Source organism: Triticum urartu, chromosome 5, assembly GCF_003073215.2.
Source record: "Triticum urartu cultivar G1812 chromosome 5, Tu2.1, whole genome shotgun sequence".
Classification (NCBI taxonomy): domain Eukaryota; kingdom Viridiplantae; phylum Streptophyta; class Magnoliopsida; order Poales; family Poaceae; genus Triticum; species Triticum urartu.
Window position 1 is genome coordinate 478797578 of NC_053026.1, and position 22923 is coordinate 478820500.

General features: G+C 46.6%; 1 long non-coding RNA gene across 2 annotated transcripts; it reads right to left on the minus strand.

Annotated features, from left to right (window-relative positions):
* Nucleotides 1–17112: 17112 nt before the first annotated feature.
* Nucleotides 17113–19166, minus strand: LOC125509966. 2 transcript variants are annotated; one of them, XR_007284428.1, is made up of 3 exons: nucleotides 18909–19166; nucleotides 18089–18205; nucleotides 17113–17396 (listed from the first exon to the last, which is right to left on the minus strand). It is a non-coding gene; the product is annotated as an uncharacterized LOC125509966 (long non-coding RNA). The 2 variants fall into 2 exon arrangements; XR_007284427.1 differs by having other exon boundaries at nucleotides 17113–17401.
* Between the last annotated feature and the right edge of the window lie 3757 nt (nucleotides 19167–22923).

Consider the following 22923-nt stretch of genomic DNA (forward strand, 5'->3'; position numbering starts at 1 on the left):
GGCTTCGGGCGCTCCAAGCTCTATCGACTTATTAACGGCCTTGATCTTGTCCAGGAGTTGCAAATGGTTTCTGGTGTTTGTAGGTAGTGCTATTTTTCTACCGAGTGGCACCCGGCAGGGTGGGCTCGGGACAGACTAGGCACAGGTGGCACGGTGTACCAAGTGGCACTCGGATGGTGGGCTTGGGAACCCTGCTCACATCGTTTGGGGCCGTGAGCGACACCTCGGCCGGATCTCCTTGCGGATGGAACCCAAATAGGCGATAAACCTGGACTAGAGTCTTGCGTGGATAGTCAGGTCGTGGCCGACACCCTCGCCAGGCTTCCGCTTGATGGTTGCCGAGAGTTCGTATATCAAGGGGTTACCGTGCGTGAGGTTACCGTGCGTGAGGCCGCAAAGTGATATGAGGTGTTACATGCTAGATCGGTGTGACTTAGAATCGGGGTCCCGACAAAAATAACACCAAGTGACCCCTTTCCGATCAATCTATCCAAGAGTTCGTACTAAAATAAAACCATATGATACACATCAACCAACTCTAATCTCACCTAGATACTCCAATGTCACCGCGAGTATCCGTGAGTTGATTATACAATGTGCCTCAAACAATTTCAGATTCATAATACTCAATCCAACACAAAGAACCTCAAAGAGTGCTCCAAGATTTCTACCGGAGAAACAAAGACGATAACATGCATCAACCTCTATGCATAGATAACCCCAATGTCACCTCGGGAATCCGCGATTTGAGTGACAAAACATATATCAAGTGAATCAATATGATACCCCATTGTCACCACCGGTATTCATAGCAAGACATACATCAAGTGCTTGATACGTTTCCAACATATTTATAATTTTTGATTGTGCCATCCTATTATATTATCTGGTTTGGATGTTTTATATGAATTAATATGCTATTTTACATTATTTTGGGACTAACTTATTAATCTAGTGCCTAGTGTCAGTTTCTGTTTTTCCTTGTTTTTGACTTCTAGAGAAAAGGAATATCAAACGGAGTCCAAACAAAATAAAACTTTATGATGATTTTTCTTGCACCAGAAGACACCCAAAAGACTTGGAGGGAGGGCTGGAAGAGTCTAAAGGAGGCCACAAGCCCTCTAGGCGCACCCCAGGGGGGCGCCCCTGGCTTGTGGACCCCCCGAGAGTCCCCTAACCGTAGTTCCACTCCTATATATTCTCAAATATTCCCCAAACATCAGAAGCATCCACCAAAATACTTTTTCACCGCTGCAAGGCTTAGTTCTCGTGAGATCCCATCTTGGGGCCTTATTCCGGCACTTTGTTGGAGGGGGATTCGAGCATGGAGGGCCCCTACATCAACCTTGATGCCCTTCCGATGAAGCGTGAGTAGTTTACCACAGATCTACGGGTCCATAGCTAGTATCTAGATGTACTTTTCTCTCTTTGATCTTCAATACAATGTTCTCCTCGATGTTCTTGGAGTTCTATCCGATGTAATCTTCTTTTGCGGTGCGTTTGTTGAGATCCGATGAATTGTGGATTTATGATCAAATTATCTATGAACATTATTTGAGTCTTATTTGAACTCTTTATATGCATGATTAAGATATCTTTGTAGTTCTCTTCGAACTATTGATTTAGTTTGGCCAACTAGATTGGTTTTTCTTGCAATGGGAGAGGTGCTTAGTTTTGGTCCAATCTTGCGTGTACTCACCCAGTGACATAGTAGGGGTAGAAAGGAACGTATTGTATTGTTGCCATCAAGGATAAAATGATGGGGTTTATATCACATTGCTTGAGTTTATCCCTCTACATCATGTCATCTTGCTGAAGGCATTACTCCGTTCTTATGAACTTAATACTCTAGATGCATGCTGGATAGCGATTGATGTGTGGAGTAATAGTAGTATATGCAGGTAGGAGTCGGTCTACTTGTCATGGGCGTGATGCCTATATTCATGATCATTGCCTTAGATATCATCATAACTTTGCGCTTTTCTATCAATTTCTCAACAGTAATTTGTTTACCCACCATATGTTTTCTTTCAAGAGAGAAGCTGATACATCTCCAACGTATCTATAATTTTTTATTGTTCCATGTTGTTATATTATCATTCTTGGATGTTTTACCATCATTTTATAGCAACTTTATATCATTTTTGGGGACTAACCTATTGACTTAGTGCCCAGTGCGAGTTGCAATTTTTTGCTTGTTTTTTACTTCGCAGGAAATCAATATCAAATGGAGTCCAAACAAAGCGAAACGTTTTGGAGAATTTTTATGGACTAGAACACCCAGGATGGGCCACATAAGTACCAAAGGGGTGCCCCGAGGGGGGCACAACCCACCTGGGCGCGCCTGGGGGCCAGGCGCGCTCTGGTGGGTTGTGCCCACCTCGGTGGCCTCCCGCACCGCCTCTTCGCCCTATAAATTATCAAATATTCCAAAAACCCTCGGGGTAACCCCAGATCAGAAGTTCCGCCACCGCAAGCCTCCCGCACCGCCTCTGGCACTCCGCCAGAGGGGGAAATCATCACCGGAGGCCATCTTCGTCATCCTAATGGCCACCATGATGAGGAGGGAGTAGTCCACCCTCGGGGATGAGGGTTTGTACCAGTAGCTATGTCTTTAGTCTCTTTCTCTCCTGCTCTTGAGATTTCACGATCTTGATGTATTGCGGGCTTTTTTAATATAGTTGGATCATATGGTGTTTTCCCCTCTCTATCTTGTTGTGGATTGAGTTTTCCCTTTGAGATTTCGTTTTATTGGATTGAATACTTTTATGGATTTCGGAGCACTTAATATATGCCTTGCATATGAATACCTGTGGTGACAATGGGGTATTATATTGATTCACTTGATATATGTTATGGCACTCAACTCGCAGATTCCCGAGGTGTCATTGGGGTAATCTATGCATAGGGGTTGATGCCTGTCGGTGTCAAAACCGGCGGATCTCGGGTAGGGGGTCCCGAACTGTGCGTCTAGGCCAGATGGTAACAGGAGGCAGGGAACACGATGTTTTACCCAGGTTCGGGCCCTCTTGATGGAGGTAAAACCCTACGTCCTGCTTGATTAATATTGATGATATGGGTAGTACAAGAGTAGATCTACGACAAGATCAAGGAGGCTAAACCCTAGAAGCTAGCCTATGGTATGACTGTTGTATATGGAGTTGAAGTCCTACGGACTACAACCCTCCGGTTTATATAGACACCGGATAGGGTTAGGGTTACATAGAGTCGGTTACAATGGTAGGAGATCTTGAATATCCGCACCGCCAAGCTTGCCTTCCACGCCAAGGAAAGTCCCATCCGGACATGGGACGAAGTCTTCAATCTTTTATCGTCATAGTCCAGGAGTCCGGCTGAAGGTATAGTCCGGCTACCCGAACACCCCCTAATCCAGGACTCCCTCAGTAGCCCCTGAACCAGGCTTCAATGACGACGAGTCCGGCGCGCAAATCGTCTTCGGCATTGCAAGGCGGGTTCCTCCTCCAAGTCCTTCATAGAAGATTGTAAACACCAAGAGTAGTGTCGGGCTCTGCAAAATAAGCTTCCACATATTGCAATAAAGAGAATAATATTAACACAAATCAAATCTGCTGATGTATTCTGCAGTGCGTCATCACACTACGGCCAAGTCCTTTACTCGAATCGTTTTCACATTTCCACCTCAGCATGTTTTGCGAGGCGGTTTCCTTGGCACGTCTTGTCAAAGCAGAGACCGTGTACCCCCCTTTTACGGGATTCTCATCAATACGGACGTGGGTAACCCAATCGTGCCCGTTAGCATGTTTTCTCGATTAAAGGTGAGTCCCAAACGGTTACGGGGAGGGCTTCTGGTATTCAACCTCTTATAAAGAGACCAGGGCCTTACTCCTTTTCTCCAATCCCAAAACAAGTTCGCCCGTCGCCTCGAGTTCCAACACCCTAGGCTCCAGATTCCGGGCGCCTCGGACCTTGGACAATGTCCGGTTCCGACCTTCAAGGCCGATGGATGCCCTCCTCCGTCACGGAGGAGGACGTGCTAAAGTTGAGAGAGGCTAAGTTCTTGACCGCCGAAATTTTGCATAGGTTGCCTACTCAAAGGCAGGCTATCCCCAGTCCCCAGCCCGGTGAGAGCGTAGTGTTCATGTCTCACTTCCTTCGGGGGTTAGGCCTCCCGATGGATCCCTTTGTGAGGGGACTGCTGTTTTATTACGGGCTGGAATTCCACGACTTAGCTCTGAAGTCCATCCTCCATGTCTCCTCGTTTATCGTTGTGTGCGAAGCATTCCTCCGTGTTACCCCTCACTTTGGACTATGGCTCAAGACCTTCAAAGTGGAGCCGAAGATGATCAAGGGACGGCACGCAGAGTGTGGAGGCGCTATTATAAGCAAAAATGTTGATGTTCCATGGCCCGAGGGCTCTTTTCAAGAGGAGCTAGGCTTGTGGCAACGAGAGTGGTTTTATATCACCGCTCCCCGGAGCACCAAATGGGTGGCGCCTCCTGCCTTTCGCTCGGGTCCCCCACCACGGCTAGCGTCATGGGTCAACAGAGGGTTAGATTGGGGTTTGCCGAAAGACATGCCCTTGTTACAGGGCCATATTAAGGATCTCTTGGAAGGAGACCTCAGCCTGGTCAAGGTGACGCAGGTCATGCTGATTCGCCGAATATTGCCCGGCAAACTTCGCCTGTGGGAGTTTAATCCAGAGGGACCGCAAGCTCTCCAGAACTTCATGGGCACAACGCCTGCGGAGATGTATAAACTGTTCTTTGGATCACAAGAGATGTGTCCGGATTTAACCGAGGACGCAGGCCTAAACTGCAATCGCCCGGATACTCAAGTAAGCAACCTTGTGCCCGGACCTTCTATCCGTATAATTGTCATAAACTTGCCCCTAAAAGAGCCGTCCTTTTAAACAGGAGTGGATAGCGAAGGCAAAGCTGATCAGGTGTCCGGCTCCCCTTCCCGAAACCAGGCCGGATCCCATGCTGGTCAGGATGCTGGATATAATGCCTTTGGAGGGAAGCAAGGGGGAGGACAAGGAAACTATGGCCTCCTCAAAGGAGGCTGCTCCGAAGGGAGGAACCGACAATTCCTCTCCTAAGGGGAAGAAGAGAGCCGCCTCTAACGACCCGGAAACCATGGTCTCGAAGAAGGGGAGAAAATCCTCGTCAGAGGGTCCGACGCCGGGGAGTTCCTCGGCCGGACTACGCCCTCAAGGGGATCAGCCCTCCAGCGAGCCGTAAGTAGAGATAGATTTTCCTTTTGAGGGATGAGGGAAATCCTTGATTTATATCTAAGAAGATTAACCAAACTTTTACCTTGTAGCTCGGACCTCAGCCCTTCTCAGCAGATCTCGTCTTCGGGGGATCTCCTTCCGGAGATGATGGAGAGCGGGATGCCTCCCCCTGCCGTGCCGCCTAGCGAGGCGGGCAACCTTCAGACGTCGTCGCGGAGGGTTTCTCCGAATCCGACAGGGGCGGAAGATAGCTATGTGGCCCCCCGAGGTTCTCTGCGTCCGGCCTTCGAAAGAGGTCATGGGACGAGCCCGACACCGTCTGGTGCTCGGCCGAAGGAGCTAAAGATTCTGCTGGGGCGAGCTTCTATCTCAGAGGAGCACCGTGCATTGATGGGCATGGTGATTGAAAGGATTTCATCCGCAGAGAGCGGATTGCATGAGGCCGTCAAAAGTTTACTGACGGGTTTCGAGGTACACTAGATAATGTACACTTTTGTCAGTTGCGCATGAATAAGATGCACCCTGTGTAGATAGTAGCCCCTGAGACTCTGCGCGTCGTCAAGAAATGACGACACGCGGAGGATCATAATCCCAGGTCTAAGATGTCACCTTTGAATGTAGGCGGCAGGGTGTCCGGAATCGAGCCGAACTGACAATTTTGCCGAACTAAAGCGGCAACTGGACGTGGCAGATGCCGACATCACGCTTGTCAACAAGCGGCTTGATGAGGCTCAAGGTATGTAATTCCTCGGGCGGCATCAGGTAAGAACAGTTTTATGCCTGTGTCTTACGATGTGTGTGCTTGACGCAGATGGTGCGGCCGCCGTGGAGAGTCTTAGGGCAGTACTTGCCCGAGCTAAAGAACAAGCCAGAGAAAGTGATGCGGCCGCCAAGAAAGCCCTTGAAGAGCTGGGAGCCGAACAGGCTGCTCATTGCCGAAGCAAGGAAGAGATGGCCAAAAAGTTAAAAAGCGCTACAGACCGTTGCAGACTTCTTGAAAAAGAAGACCAGGCGAAACAGACGGACTTAGAGAAGGCCGTTGCCAATGCCAAGGACGCACGCTCTGCAATGAGAGCTGCGATGGAGGAGCTGCGTCAGGCCGAACAGATTGCGGCTGGAAAGCCCTTTATGCTGCAAAGGAAATTTTGCGATCCGAAGTTTGCTCCGTTGGACCAGATGTGGAGTGTGGAGGATACCTATCTGGATTTGGCAGCGAGTGCTGCTGATGCAACCGAACACTTTTGAGATCAGAAAGATCGCGAAGTGGAAAAGCTTTTCCGGTCGCTGTTTCACAATCCAGAGCATCCACTAGCAGTGGACGATCGTTTGGCTCAATGGGCCGAACTGAATAGGTTGTCCGGACTCGCCGTGAAGTACGTCATGGGTCACCTGTGGCCGGGGAGATCGGAGCCGAAGAGTTATTTCAGCTTGGTGCAGCAATTCCTTGACGCGGTGCCGCGTATAAATGCAATGAAGAGGTCAGCATGCAAAGAGGGCGCAAGGATGGCTCTTGCCCATGTTAAGACATACTGGGCAGAGATGGAGACCATCGTTGTTGCGTCCCGAGACTCGGACAAAAGCCGAGTACCCTCCGAGCACTATTTTCAGGAAGTTCTTGAAGGCGCTCGTGTAATAGGGACGCAGTGCTCGAAAGATGCTATGTTATGATAGCATATCTAATTATAAAGTAATATTTTGATAAACTGTAGTGGCCTTTTTTATACTTGTGCCTTCAAGTATTGGGAACACCTCCTGTGCGGACGTTTTAAGATATATATATACAAAATCTGAAAGATGGCAGTCGTTGGCTTCAGCCCCCATGCACATAGTGCAGGGGTGCTCGCAGAAGACGCATTTCCACACTTAACCCAACGTCTTGGTCCTACAAAGGAGGTGATAGAGCAGCGGGCCAGGCAACCGGACTATAATGCTTTAACACTTTCACTTAGCCATAGGAGCTTGACAGTGAGACTATTTAGGTAGCCCCTTGGTGGCGACTGCACTCATCCGAGTTTGGGGCGCGTATGTGCCTGACCGGGAAGCGGCCCTTCGTTAAAGTGGAGGAATCCGATAGATTCCGATAGGTCATCGAGTGGCTGACCAGTCTCACGCTACATCATGACAGTCAGTTTTCGGCTTTCTCTACTAAGGTGCTCGCCCGGCCGAACCGGGGCACAATTGCAGTAGTTCTCCTGGTGCTACCTTAGCCGATAGAGCGGAACGTAAGGTAGCCGAACTCAAGAGCCGGGCAACCCAACATTTGACCAAAGACATGATTCGGAGCTGATGCATATAATGCCAAAACTCACGATGCCGAACACTCCCTAAGGTGTGCGGTCTTTATGAGTGCGGGCGAAACAACACTCTTTATTTAAAAAAGCCCCTAGTGTCCAGGTACGTGCAGAAATTCTGACGTGGCCACATGCCAAGACGCCAGCCTCCTCCTTGGTTATATCAGAAGAAACCAGGGGATGTGTAGCAACTAGAGACAATAAAAAAGGTTTACGCAGGGTCTTAATCTAAAAAGAATCCTTTAGGACAGGTCCCAACTGCACGTCTGCGCCTGTGTCTCCGTTGTGCCGTATCCTGGACGGGCGCCACACGACGTTCATCTGTAAAAGAGAGGAACTAAGTTGAAAACGGGTCGTGCGGAACAAAAGTTTAAAATAAACAAAGTAAAAATATATAAGATTGAGCTTTATTGTCTCTTATTGTATATGCAAGGAGCCCCTAGTGCGGGGGTATATGGCCACTAAGACTACATCAATGATGATTTTGTACCGAACTCGTCTATCCGCGTTCGTGGTCTTGAATGACCTATTTCGAAGTTTTTTGGCCGGTGAGGCCATTTTGCTGTGGGGCTGTCAAAGCGGCCGCACAATCCTCCGCTTGGGGAGGCGCACTTTAGTGCTTCCCCTTCAAAGAGATGATGCCTCATGGACCGGGCATCTTAAGCGTAAGAGATGCATAATGTGGTATTGCGTTAAAGCGAGTGAAAGCTTCGCGTCCCAGTAGTGCTTGATAGCGACTTGAGAACGGGACGATATGAAAGGTCAGCTTTTCGCGGCGGAAGTTATCGGCAGTGCCGAATATGACTTCGAGCCGGAGAAAACCCATACAATGGGTGTCCGGACCAGGTATTACCCCTTGAAAGGAGGTTTTGCTGTGGCGGATTCTTGCTGGGTTTATCCCCATGTGATGGATTGTATCCTGATATATCAGGTTTAGTCCACTGCCGCCGTCCATAAGGACATTTGAAAACTGGAGTCCACCAATTATTGGATCGAGTATCAAGGCAGTCCAGCCTGCATTCTTGATATTTCTAGAATAATCTAGCTGATCGAAGATGATCAGTTTTGACAACCAGTGGCAGGACCCTTTGGGGATGGGTCGTGTGGTGCGTACCTTTACGGGAGCTGCAAGTTTTGTTATGTGAAGTAAGTTCACTGTTTTTACTTCTTGTGGGAAGTTCTTTTGTTTCCTGGTGCTCTGCTTTTGGGGTTCATCCTCGTCTTTGCTTGGTGTGTCGAGCCCCTTGTTTTCGGCATTGAGTCTACCGGATTGTTTGAAAACCCAACAATCTCTGTGGGTGTGGTTAGCAGGCTTCCCGGGAGTACTGTGTATCTGACATATCTTGTCCAGGATTTTATTTAGGTTGGATGGATCGTCCCTGTTATCCTGGAGGGGCAATTTTGCCTGATTTTGTCGTGAGCCTTTGAATCCGGCATTGACTGCTGTGCTCTTCGGACTTTTTTCCTTAGTCCGGCGACGGTCCTTGTTGCGTCGTGGTTTTCCGTTTCCATCCCTAGTTTCGGGTGTACTTGGGTCGCTGGGGCTGCACCTTGCCAACCAGCTGTCCTCCCCTGCACAAAAGCGGGTCATGAGGCTTGTTAGTGCGGCCATTGTTCTTGGCTTTTCTTGGCCGAGGTGTCTGGCGAGCCATTCGTCTTGGACGTTATGCCTGAAAGCTGCTAAGGCTTCGGCATCCGGACAGTCGACTATCTGATTCTTTTTGGTGAGGAATCTATTCCAGAACTGCCGAGCTGATTCTCCGGGCTGTTGAGTTATGTGACTAAGATCATCTGCGTCCGGAGGGCGAACATAGGTCCCTTGAAAGTTTGCTCGGAAAGCATCCTCGAGCTCTTCCCAGCTTCCAATTGTGTTTTCGGGAAGGCTTTTAAGCCAATGCCGGGCTGGCCCTTTAAGCTTAAGGGGTAAATATTTTATGGCATGGAGATCATCTCCTCTAGCCATGTATATGTGGAGGATATAATCCTCGATCCAAACTCCAGGGTCTGTTGTTCCATCATATGCCTCTATGTTTACGGGTTTGAATCCCTCTGGAAATTCATAGTCCAGGACCTCATCGGTGAAACATAGGGGGTGTGCGGCACCCCTGTATTTGGGTGTGCCGGATTCTGATGATGGCTTCATAGCATTGCTTACGAGAGCTTGCTTTCTTGGCCCATAAATGGACCTGACTGGGCCATGATGCGAATCCTTACGTGGGTTGCATGCCGATTTAAGTGCGGCACTGCTTGCCGCTTTATGGGGTCGTCTATCCAACCGTGTGGCTTTCTCATTTTTTGAATGCGAGGGCTCTAGGGCGTCTTCGTCGAATTCAGGCAGTAGCTTTCTTTTCGGATAGCTTTTAGTGCGGCGACCGTCGCCGTATTTATCTACGGTATTGATTACTTTGCTCCATATAATCTGGAGTGCATCTTCCGCTGTTTTTAGCTTCCGCTTCTGCTTTTTTTAGGCTGCGTGTAGTTGCAACGAGCCTCTCGTGGAGATTCTTCTGCTCCATGGGTTTATCCGGCGTGAGGTCGTCCAGAATGCCGTTTTCGCCGGAGAAGGGATGTTTGCTTTCTCTATCCATGTTGCCCTGTTCGGACGGTTGCTCTAAGGCCTGCTCGTCGTCTACCGGCTCGTCCTGCTCTATGGCTAGGTTTTTATCGAGGCGGGGCTTGGGTCGGTGCTTACGCCGATGCTTTGATTGCTTTTCGGGGGGTCGATCTCCCGTTCCATCCCCTTTTTCCTCGTTGTCGCTTCCTTTAGGGGTATCCACCATGTACACATCGTGAGATGAGGTGGCTTTCCAATGCCCTATGGGCGTTGGTTCGTTGGTACCTCCTGCATCGTCATCCATGCTGTCGATGTCTCCGGAGTCGAAGTTGAGCACGTCGTTTAAATTGTTGACAGTGGCTACCAAGTGGGTGGTGGGTGGGCTTTGAATTTCTTCATCGTTCGTATCCCATCCTCGCTGACCGCAGTTCGGCCAGGGCTCTCCTAATAAGGAGAGAGACTTGAGAGAATTCAGGATATCGCCAAAAGGCGAGTGCTGAAAGATGTCCGCGGCGGTGAACTCCTTTATTGGTGCCCAATCGGATTCGATCGGCAGGGGCGCGGGGGGTTCGGAGTTCGGAAAGGAGTCCGGATCCTCGGAGTCACGGATCATGCAGAGTGCGGGGCTAGCGTTCGGCTCGATCACCTTTGAGATCACAGCCCCCGAGGTGACGTCCAACCGCTCATCCTCGATTGGCGCAATAGGCTCCAAGTTAGGGGTCGGAACCGATGCGTGTGCGGCCTTCAGGACACTGTCCGGAGGCAGAGCTAGATGATGCCCCTCGAGATAGTGCGGCGCGCTTGGCCGTGGCTCGAACCCGTCGAAGATCAGGTCTCCGCGGATGTCAGCCGTGTAATTTAAGCTTCCAAACCTGACTTGATGGCCAGGGGCGTAGCTTTCGATCTGCTCCAGGTGGCCAAGCGAATTGGCCCGCAGAGCAAAGCCGCCAAAGACAAAGATCTGTCCGGGGAGAAAAGTCTCACCCTGGACCGCATCGTTGTTGATGATCAAAGGAGCCATCGGGCCTAAAGGCGACGACACAGAGGAACTCTCAATGAAAGCACCAATGTCGGTGTCAAAACCGGCGGATCTCGGGTAGGGGGTCCCGAACTGTGCGTCTAGGCCGGATGGTAACAGGAGGCAGGGAACACGATGTTTTACCCAGGTTTGGGCCCTCTTGATGGAGGTAAAACCCTACGTCCTGCTTGATTAATATTGATGATATGGGTAGTACAAGAGTAGATCTACGACAAGATCAAGGAGGCTAAACCCTAGAAGCTAGCCTATGGTATGACTGTTGTATATGGAGTTGAAGTCCTACGGACTACAACCCTCCGGTTTATATAGACACCGGATAGGGTTAGGGTTACATAGAGTCGGTTACAATGGTAGGAGATCTTGAATATCCGCACCGCCAAGCTTGCCTTCCACGCCAAGGAAAGTCCCATCCGGACATGGGACGAAGTCTTCAATCTTGTATCTTCATAGTCCAGGAATCCGGCTGAAGGTATAGTCCGGCTACCCGAACACCCCCTAATCTAGGACTCCCTCAATGCCCGTTTTTGTTCGTGTTTCTCTAGTAGAAATCTTGGGGCACTCTTTGAGGTTCTTTGTGTTGGATCGAGTATTATGAATCTGAAATTGTTTGACACGTAGCGTATAATGTTGGGGGGATGAACCCCGGGCAGGCAACGGAACCCGGATCCTTTTCAAAATCATCGGGGCCGGCATCGCCCCTCAATCCGGGCCGTACTTGGCCGGGTTCCTCAACCCGGCCAATTCCCTCAACCTGGCTAAGACTGCAACATGGCAAGGCCCGTGATGCGGCTTGAACTACGTCGGTATTTCCCCAAAGAGGAAGGGATGATGCAGCACAACTACGGTAGGTATTTCCCTCGGTGATGAGACCAAGGTTATTGAACCCGTAGGAGAACCATGCAACACCATGTAAATAGCTCCTGGACACAAAGAACAAATACTTGTAACCCGATGTAAGAGAGGGGTTGTCAATCCCTCACGGGTAAAAAGATAGGTAAAATTGTAGTAGATCAGATAAATAGATCTCGCAGGAACGTGAGATAAAATAAATAATGATAAATTGCAGCAAGGTATTTTTGGGTTTTTGGTTTAATAGATCTGAAAATAAAAGAAAATAAAAATAGATCGCAAAGGAAAATATAATAAAGAAGAGACCCGGGGGCCGTAGATTTCACTAGTGGCTTCTCTAGAAAAAAATAGCATACACGTGGGTAAACAAATTACTATGGGGCAATTGATAGAACTTCAAATAATCATGATGATATCCAGGCAATGATCATTATATAGGCATCACGTCCAAGATTAGTAGACCGACTCCTGCCTGCATCTACTACTATTACTCCACACATTGACTGCTATCCATCATGCACTGGTACGCGTCGGTGCTATCCAAACGGTTTTTAACCCCTTTCCACGAAGGCATTTGGAATTGTCGCCTAGTGAGTGACGGCGATAGGGGGGTCCTTCCCACACGACCCAGAAAGCGTCGGGGATAGGGAGCCTTGATGCATATACAGTACTCCTCAGTTGTGCTCACATTGGCATCGCAGTCGTTATTCTGTGGTGCTACGTTTACAATGCGCGGCCCATCACAAACGGTTCACTATTATAGAACGTGTATGATAAGCATACAATCACACACATTCGCTTTCCCCAAACCGTATGTGATAAGTAATTAAGAAGATTAGCTAATCGTCGTATGAGTGTCGGACATGATTATGAAACATCGAACCGTCGTAACATCGCACTACTAGGGAAAATCCTAGTAGTAGCGTGGGTTTTAGGTATATTAGTAGCGTGGATGCCTGTGCTACTGATACGGCGCTACAACTAACTTGTAGTAGTAGCGCGGGTGCCACCCACGCTACTACTACATCTGTTAGTAGTAGCGTGGATACCACCCGCACTACTACTAACTAGTAGTAGCGTGGGTCTGGACCCTCGCTACTTCTAACTAATTAGGATTTAAAAAATAAATTCCATCCATGGCTGTTGCTGCTAGCTAGGCGTCATCGTACTCTTCATCCATGGTCGATGCTGATCCTAGAGGGGATGAAGTCGTGCATGGTGATACACCTCTCCTTCGCTGCTGCTACAAAAAAAGAGACAAGGATTAGAAGAGGAAGAGAGAGATAGAGAGGAGTAGGTGCAGCAACTCACCGGTGGCCGCCGGAGATGGAGCTGAAACCCTAGATGATGCCATGGATGGCGCTCTGCTCGATCTGGAAGATGAAGAGAGAGAGAGAGAGAGAGAGAGAGAGAGAGAGAGATTGAGAGGAGTAGGAAGAACAACTCACATGTGGTTGTGTCCATGGCGGATCTGGCCGCCGCCATGGATGGCGCTCTACTGGATCACCCTCTCCTTCTAACATTAGAGAAGGAGGATGAAGGAGGGGGAGGGGGCCACGGTAGGTGTGGAGGTCACCGGATTTGGGGGAGACATGAGGTGCAAGGCCGGTAGTGGTGGTGGATGAGGAAGGGAATCGCGGGTGGGAGGGAGAAGCGGAATGGGAGAGCCTATGGAGAGAGGGGGGAGTGAGGGAGAGAGGAGGGATTCGACCGAGGATATGGAGACTTCACATACATTGTACTTAGTAGTAGCGAGGGGTATAAACCCGCGCTACTACTATCAACTTAGTAGTAGCGCGGGTTCATACCCCTCGCTACTACTATGGCATGTCCCGGGGGGCACAGTAGAGACTGCTTAGTAGTAGCGAGGGTTAAAAACCCGCGCTACTACTATCAACTTAGCAGCGAGGGGTAAAAAACCACGCTACTAGTAAGTAGCAGCAGTGAGGGGTATAAACCCGCGCTACTAGTAAGCGCATGTCTATAAGCTTTTCCCTAGTAGTGTCGTCGTACACGACAACTATCGCACACACTATTCTGTGGTGCAATGTTTATGATGCAAACTTCATCAGAAATAGTTCATGGTTGCAAATCGTGTCTGATAAGGCAACTAACACAAATGTTTAGTTTGCCCGCACCATTTGTGATATTGTCTGACATTGCACACGCTTTGCAAACGGCAACTGTGTGCATGCTTGCACACGTTTCCTCTCTGTGAACCGTCTCGGATTATGGTGTATATCACAAACGTTTGTGTTTTACCAACCGTGTGTGCCGTAACGACCTGGAGAGCATAATTTCACCGTAATTTAATTGCTGCTATTTCAAATTGTACCGGATTTGAATTTGAATTTGAATGTATGCTACAAATTTATTCATATCCATCAGGTTCAAAAAACCAATGCATTATTCGATTCAGGTACATATGTTCAAGAGTTACATAAGAACCAAATAAAGAATGATCAACCACAGTTGTATACTTGTACTATTAAAGACGGTAAATAAAGAGGCGAAATACATTCTGGTGGCTGAACAAGGTGAAGCGGAATGCCCATATTGTGCCCTCCTCCATGGAAAAGGCACGCACGACTCTAGTCCAACCCCTTGTGTTGGCCGACCGCCCATCCTTCACGGTGTTCATGAAAACATCTAGATAATCACCGTGTTCTGGTAGAAATACTTCAACCTTTGCATGCCTAACAATCATGTAGTTTGAGAGGTAATCTTGAGTAAACTGCTTTGGCAACCATTGCAAAGGAAAAATATTCAGACATTGTCATATAACAGAACTCATTATGGTCAGTAAAAAGAAGGCTGCAGAGTTCTTACTTACCATCCCGCAGTTCGCTGTTGTCTTGGATAAAGTGTAAACAAATAGTTTAATTGCCCTATTTGGACCCATTTTGCTAACAATCTTTATCAGCTTCCTCACTTGATGCTGGTTCATTGATATCTCATTGCCCCATACGCAGAAAGGGTCGAAGCGCGGATCTTTACCAATGACATAAGTACCTAAAAGCACCAAGTTAATATTATAAGCTAAACAACAATTGCACAATGATGTAGTACAACACTCTTTTATAATATCTTATAACATACAATATACTCACATATTAGATGAATTAACATCTTATATTATGGGCCAGAAGGAGTTTAGTGCATTCTTACAAATTATCGGCTGATTAACTGCTGCTGTATCCATGGGTTACAGTTAGTTTGAGCTAGTTCGGGCTCAAATAGACCTAAAGTATATCTAAACACGAGGGCTAGTTTGAGCTAGTTGCATCTATAACCCACCCAGAAAAACTATCCAACCCAAGAGGTGCTAATTGGAGCTAGTTCTCCTAGTGCATTTATTGTCAATCTAACCCTGCCATCCAAACAACTCTTTGTATGGACTTAGTTCAGGGTTACTCATGAGCTAGAAACTAACTCTAACCTCTACCTAAGTTGAGTATCCAAACAGGGATGTGTTGTTGTTGTTGTTGTTGCTGCTGCTGCTGCTGCTCTTCTACGTATATCTAGACATCATCAGAACATTAATGTAACACTCTTCCTTGTTGCTATGTAGCCTAGCATTGCATATTTAGACATTAAGTACAGTGGATGTTGCTATGTAGCCTCATATATATTACATATGGCCCTAGTTAACCTAACGATAAATGGGTTGCAGATATATTCAGCTAAAAGTCCGATTCACTAATTAGTCCCTTATCAGCCCTCGGCCTATATGGTACCAGCTATCGATATCCTGAACAGTGAGCATATATAAGCCATGGGATGAAACTAACCTGGATGGAAAACAGTAGTCGTTCCCAAAATTGTCCTGTGTAGGTACATCGAGAAGCATGTTAAGCACAACAGGCTAAACATCAACCAAAATTATCCATGGCAGACAAAATAATCTCCAAAAGATAGCTTCAGTGTGCAGGTTTAACACTACAAAAAAGACACTTCCGTGATGATACATGTTTGTCATAGTAGGTCACATTTTCTGTCATGCATGTACATCCATGACAAATTTATGACATAATGAAGATAGCCATACCTGTGCTGTCGTAGAAGTGTTCCATGGCATTACCAAAATTATCATCACGGAAGTGTCCACATCCATGATGAAAAAATCGCGCGTTATAGAGGTGCTTTCGTCAAGGGTGACCGACACGTGGCATCCACCGTAACGGAACGCTGTTAAGCTATCGGGTCCGGTTTTGGATCCGATAACCCGTTAACAGCCCGAACCAATGGGAATTTTCCACATGTAAAATTCTCATTGGCCGGAGGAAACACGTGTCTGCTCACCGTTCGGACAGATGTCATCCACTCATTGGACAGGAGGCGCCTATGATACGTCGACACGTAGCACGACCCTACAGAGGCCCATTCTGGTGAAAAGGCCAGCCAGTTTGACTTGGTCAAAAGGTAACGGGCCGGCCAACGGAAAGCCTCTTAACGACCTGTTCGTATATAGGCCATTTACGACCCGCTTACTACCGGCCCATTACGGCTTATCAGAATTAAGCCCAGTAGCTTCATCTAGGCCGTCCAATATGATTCCAGCCCATTGTAACTTCCGGCCCATGCACTACTGGAATCTGGCAATTTGCCATCTGCCATGGCAGATGGCAAAGGCATGGTCGGCGGATGGCAAAGGCTTTGCCATCAGCCAGCAGATGGCAAACAGTTTGTCTGAAATCCTATCGGCAAAGGCTTCTTTGCCATCTGCTGGCTGATGGCAAAGAGCCTGTGGCTTTGCCATTAGCTGGCAGATGGCAAAGCCTCTTAACGGGGTTAGCCCCATTAGAAGGCTAACGGCATACTTTGCCGCCAGCCAGCAGATGGCAAAGAGGTTTGCCATCTGCTGGCAGATGGCAAAGAGCCCAAATAGGCCAGACCAAAGTTTGCGTGTAGATGACACGTGGCCTCTTTGCCATCTGCCAGCTGATGGCAAAGCTCTTTGCCATCTGCCAGCAGATGGCAAAGTGACTATATTGCCCCATTTAATTTTGTTTTTTCTTATATCAATTCATTTTCACAGAATATCAAACACAAATATATTTATATGACCAATATAGCATATTCAACACATATTACCAATAGTCATGAACACATATATCCAATACATGTTACCATTAGTAGCAAGTTTCATCCGTACATATACATAGTTTCATCAATATTACATAGTTTCATCCATAGGTAACAAGTTTCACAAGGTCAAAACAAAAACTAAATACAAGCACTCCATCAACCCAAGCTTCCGTGATCTTAAGCAAATCTGTAAAATGGGAAAGAAGAAAGTTAGAAGAAGAAGACTAGAAGAAGAAGATTATTATGATGCAACTAAAATGTGAAGATTATTATGATGCAAGAAGTGCTCAAGCGAGGAAACGAGAGTGACCAAGGCTGGATCAAGCCCAATCTCCTCCTTTACCTCCCTTATTGTTGTTGCTGCACTAAACATAAAAAGCTAGGTTAAAAATCATCTTAAAATTAGGGAGTGTCTATTTAGTACTTGATTGCTTTTCAATTTGGTAACATTCACATTTCCTGACAAATAAACGGAGGACACTTGTATGTCCAAAAAACCCCACCCCGGCGATTGTATGCTTTCTATTTCTAAAAAATGGGTCGGGCTAGACTGTCACCCGGTTTAGTATATTAAATTAGAAACAAACAGGATACTTTGGAAATTACAAAAACTTTGAAGTCTAGAATGAAGAAATACAGTGGCAAAGATGTATACAAAAAAAGTTACATATGTTGAACCGACACGTATAAGATGTATACGTAAAAATTTGGAAAGACCCAACAAAAAAGTAAGTTGAAAATAAAAGAGGAATTTAAATCAGCGCATACACAATTAACGTATAGGTGCGCACGGGAAAGTGTCCAGCGGACACAAAAGAGAGTCCTGCACCTCTACGGGACCTGAGGGTGACGAAAATCCTGTAATTTTGCTACTGAACCAAAGATTGTTGGTAGCTTATCATCCGCATTTGACTTGCTTAGTTTGTAGAAAAGGGGGCAAAAGTTGTACATAACTAGGATGCTCCCATAGGATTCGATCACAAAAACTACCTGTAACTGCAGATATTGAAACAGATTTACAGAAATAAGAACTGCCATGTCAAGAACCATACTTTCACGACGAAAATATTGCATGAAGAAACTTCTTCCAGATATTTGTTGTGAACGGCATCCAAATAAAGGACATCAGAATATCCTTTCTCCTTTGTAGTTCTCTGTGCTTTCAACACCTACATGATGATGACAAGTTTATCAATTAAGTGATCATAGTTTCAGATTCAAAAGTCAAAACAATGTGGGCGTAGTTAACAACTCATCACAGAATCGACGACTTCATTTTCAATATAGATTTACCAACAATATCCTTTTACAACAATGCGGGTGTAAATCTTGCTTATGGAAATGTGTCCACAACAATATCCTTCATTTGCAACAATTAAGTGCAACAATATCCACTTTTCACAGGTCGTCATGTGGTGTTCAGGTTCAGAATAAGCTAATAGCAAAGAACTTGCTTATGGAAATGTGTCCTCCATTTTATTTTATCCTTTTTGTGAAGCACATCTGAAGATTCAGAACATTTCGATGCTAGTGTCTTTCTTTCTGCTAGCAGCATACATCTGTACGTACATTCAGCATCTGCACATGGACAAGTGCTGCTCTAGCCCTCAAACTGATGATATAGCGCTTTCGATGCAGCATTAAAATGCTGTTGAGAAGTTTCTCAAAATGAGGTTTTCTTTCTTCCATTGACCAAAACTGAATCCGGGTGAGAGTATCCCAATTCCTGGTCAAAACTGAGTCGAAATCTCGATTAGTCCACTCAATCTACTCTAAATCTAGCCCTATGTTAGGTAAGCACAGTGTATCTTACGCCAGAATCCACTAAAACATCCAACCAAGAAGCGATTCATCCAACCAAGAACCAGCTACCTAGGGTTTCGGCGCAGGGGGAGGGAGAGCGAGCCTCACGGGTGAGGGGGGGGGGGGGGGGGTGGGGAAGGAGACGCGGATGCCGATGCCGATGCCGATGCGGTCACGGACGTCTTCTTCTCCAGCGGTGTCGCCGCCGACTCGCCGGGAACGGCAAGGATCTGCTCTGCTCTTCTCCAACCACTAGATGCGCCCGCGGCCTAGAACAGTGGAGGGGCGGGCACAAGGGCGGGCTGCCGTGGAGGGAGGGGCGCGGGGGAGGGGGAGTGCGGTGGCGGGGAGAGGGGCGGGCCGGCGTCGTGAACGTGGGGTGGGGGTGCGCGGTGGTGGGCGGGTGAGGTGGGGAGAGAGAGAGGGGTCAGCCAGGCTGGAAGAGAGAGGGGTGGGGCCGGGCTGGGAGAGAGGGGAGGAGATTTTTTTTGAGAGTTGGGAGAGGAGATAGTCCCACCTCTTTGCCATCAGCCAGCAGATGGCAAAGGCCCACTTCTTTGCCATCAGCCAGTGGATGGCAAATCCCCACCTCTTTGCCATCAGCCAGCTGATGGCAAAGAGGTGGGGCTAGTGGGCCGTTACAACGCCGTTACCCACTGGGCCCACCCACTTCTTTGCCATCTGCCAGCGGATGGCAAAGAATCTTTTCCGTCTGCTGGCAGATGGCAAAGAACTGGCTGATGGCAACCAGGTTCTTTGCCATCTGTTATTTCTTTGCCATCTGTTTTTTGTAAGCAGATAGCAAAGACGTTCTTTGCCATCTGCTGGCAGATGGCAAAGAACTGACTGATGGCAAATTCTCTGTTTCCAGTAGTGATGTATGGCCCATGATGTCTTTCGGCCCATATGAGGCCTATGTAACTCTTGGCCCATTAAAGACCCGAGATGAAACTGGCCCATAATGAACACTATATCGCTTTATTCCCATTATTCTGTCGGCCGTTTCCAGCCCGTGTTAACTTTCAGCCTTCTAAGGGCCCATTTATTCTTGGGCTCATTTCAAGAATTCGGTTAGATACGGTCCGTTACTGGCATGTTCCATTTGTGGGCCAAATACAGCCCGTGGTTACATTCGGCCCGTTTGTGGCCCATTAACCCGTTGGGCTATTTTCATAGTGTTATCAAATATGGCCTATTAACGACCCGTTATGGTCCATGAATAGTACGACCCATGTTTGGCGAAATCATTATACGCCCCATAGAAGGCCCATGGATCCTACGGCCTGTAGAAGACCAATGGATCCTACGGCCCATAGAAGGCCCATGGATCATACGGCCCGTAGAAAGTCCATGGATCCTACGGCCCGTAAAATGCGCATGCATCCTACGGCCCATAAAAGGCCCACGGATCCTATGGCCCGCAGGAGGCCCATGGTTACAACAGTCCGTGTGTTGCCATGATTATTGTGGCCTAGTTACCCAAACTAGGTTATTGTGGCCAGTAAAAAAACGCGGAAAAGAACTGCAGTGACTACAAGCAAACAACTAAACAAGACTATAAGGAAATAAATAAGCAAGCAACTAACGCTAGCCTATTACAGCTATTACACATATTACATCCACTGGGCATCAAAGTTCACCACAAGTGCAAATATAGGGAACAAAGCAGCATATTACATACACTGGCCATCAAAATTGGCGACCAGTGCAAATAAACGCAGGAGCAAAACTAGTCCATAACTGAAGCAACTTCAGAAGAGCTCAAGAAATGTTATCCTGGGTATTCACCATGCTGGCAATAAGCTTAGAAAGGTTATTAGCTTTGTCCTGTTTGGCGCTAAAATCCTCCAACGCTTGCTGTTGCACCAGAAAGTATGCATCTGAATGCTCCAGGGACTTCCACAGTCCTTCCGTTTCTTGTCGCAACACAACTCATGATGTCTTTCAGCTTGTAGTTGAGACTCGTGAAACCGAACTAATCCAGACAGTGAGTTTGAATAGCTTATGCAAGCGGTAGTGGCCAGTAACTCAAACAGTAAGCCAAGATAGGACTTTGGGGTTGCCTCACTCTCTTCAATATAGTTTTCCTTAGCTGTTTTATCAGCTTTTTTGGAGACCAACAAGGATGTCTCACGATCCTGAACCTTATCTGCATTACTTCCTTTATTATTTCTTAATAAGGCACTCTTCCCCAATATTCTGTCAGCATTCTAAAAGAAGAAACAAGCAGACACATAACAGGTTTAGCATGTACTAGCATATGAAACTCATTTCGGTGAACCAGTTCATTAGTGAGGTGGACAAGATTAAACTACCAAGTATTCTATTGCCAAGTAGTACATTATAAAAGCATCAAACAAACATATATCTATGTCCTATGGTCACTGCATTATCTTGCCAAATGAAAATAGAGTGACGCTTCAAATCATATCAGTTCAAGAGAAAGCAGCACTGAAAGAATACAAAGCATGGGAAACTAAACGACACAACAAGATTTCAGATGGGTACCACGGGTCTACATGTACAATAACACTATTGGCCCTGTTATGATGCTAGTAATGTGCATGATATGAGAAGTCAACTGTATACACAATTGAAATTGAAATCAACATAGCTATTTATAAGAGCAAACCTGTTAAAGAAACATGCGTAAACATACCTGTTGTGCCATTGGAGTTTCCATTGGATAGTTCAATTTAAAAATAAGTTTGTATGAGTAAATACAATGATAAAAGAGCAAAGCAGTATGCACAATAGCAATGGAATCTTAAATGAGATCAGTTGTTCTTCAGGTTTAAGCACTTGTTCTACATGAACAGAGTACAGTAAGACGCAAGCATATAGTACTTAAAATAAAATGAGCTCATATACCTTACCACATTCTTGGTTCGGGACCAGTAAAGAACAAGGCGTTCCCAGTCATCGTCCAGTAAATGTGTCTCAGGACAACGTAACGGAATTTGATGAGTTTCTTTGCCAATGAACTACGTTTTCTTCAGGTATTCTGATACTGCCACCAAGCATTCTTGAACATAGCAGAGGTATTAGCACAGTTTACCTCATCCTAAGTTTCCAAATCGGTCCTTCTCTATAGAGAAAAATGGGAAAATTTGTTGTATTATAACCATCATGGAGGTAGAATGTATGGGACAAAGCAAGGTAATTGCCATGAATAACATTACTTACACATAACTCATGTACAAACACCTCCAACTGTCATTTTCCTTCATCTTCAGTATAATATTTCCATGATGGGAAGATACGCACATAGGATTTAACAACATCAAATGCGATAGATGCTAAAATATGAATGGCCGGTTGTGCTTCCTCCACAGGAATAGGTGTACTAACTGGTGGAGTTGGGGTTCGCCATGGTAGTACTGGCGCTTTGGGCACTGGAGCTGCCTTACTAACTGCTCTTGTTTGGGAGCTCTGTGGTGGAGATGGTGCTGTGTCAACAGGAACTGGGTTACTATCTGCTGGGGTTGGGGTTAGATTGGGTGAAGCTGGTTCTCTATCCATCGCAGTAGGGGTAAAATCTGCGAGAGTCTGGGTTATGTGTGGTAGGGCTGGTTCTCGTGCATGTACAACTGGGGTGCTATCTCCACCAAGAGTCCAACACTGTTTTATTTCAAGACCGTGTTTTTACTCCGCTAGATACTGCCATCACCCGCTCCAATTCAAATGGTTGATAAATAGGAAACATAATTGTATGTACAAACATTGTATGAGAGAGAGATGCAATATATAGTGTGGAAAAAAGAGGGCATTAAATAATTGACATGTATATTGTTTAACTAAAACGGATAACATGACATAATTTCACATATATGATGTCTATCTAAACTGGATAGCATAGCATAACATAATTCAAAGATATGATAACTAACTAAATAGGATCGCATGACATAATTCACATACATGTTATCTAAGTTACCAGGATCACATGATTTAATTCAGATATGTGATTTATATGCTAAGTAGAGGGCATTCGCATATATGATGTCTAAACTAAGAACATGATGTTGAATATTGTGTATATGATGTCTAAACTATGCAATGCAAGACACCATATGCAGGATAT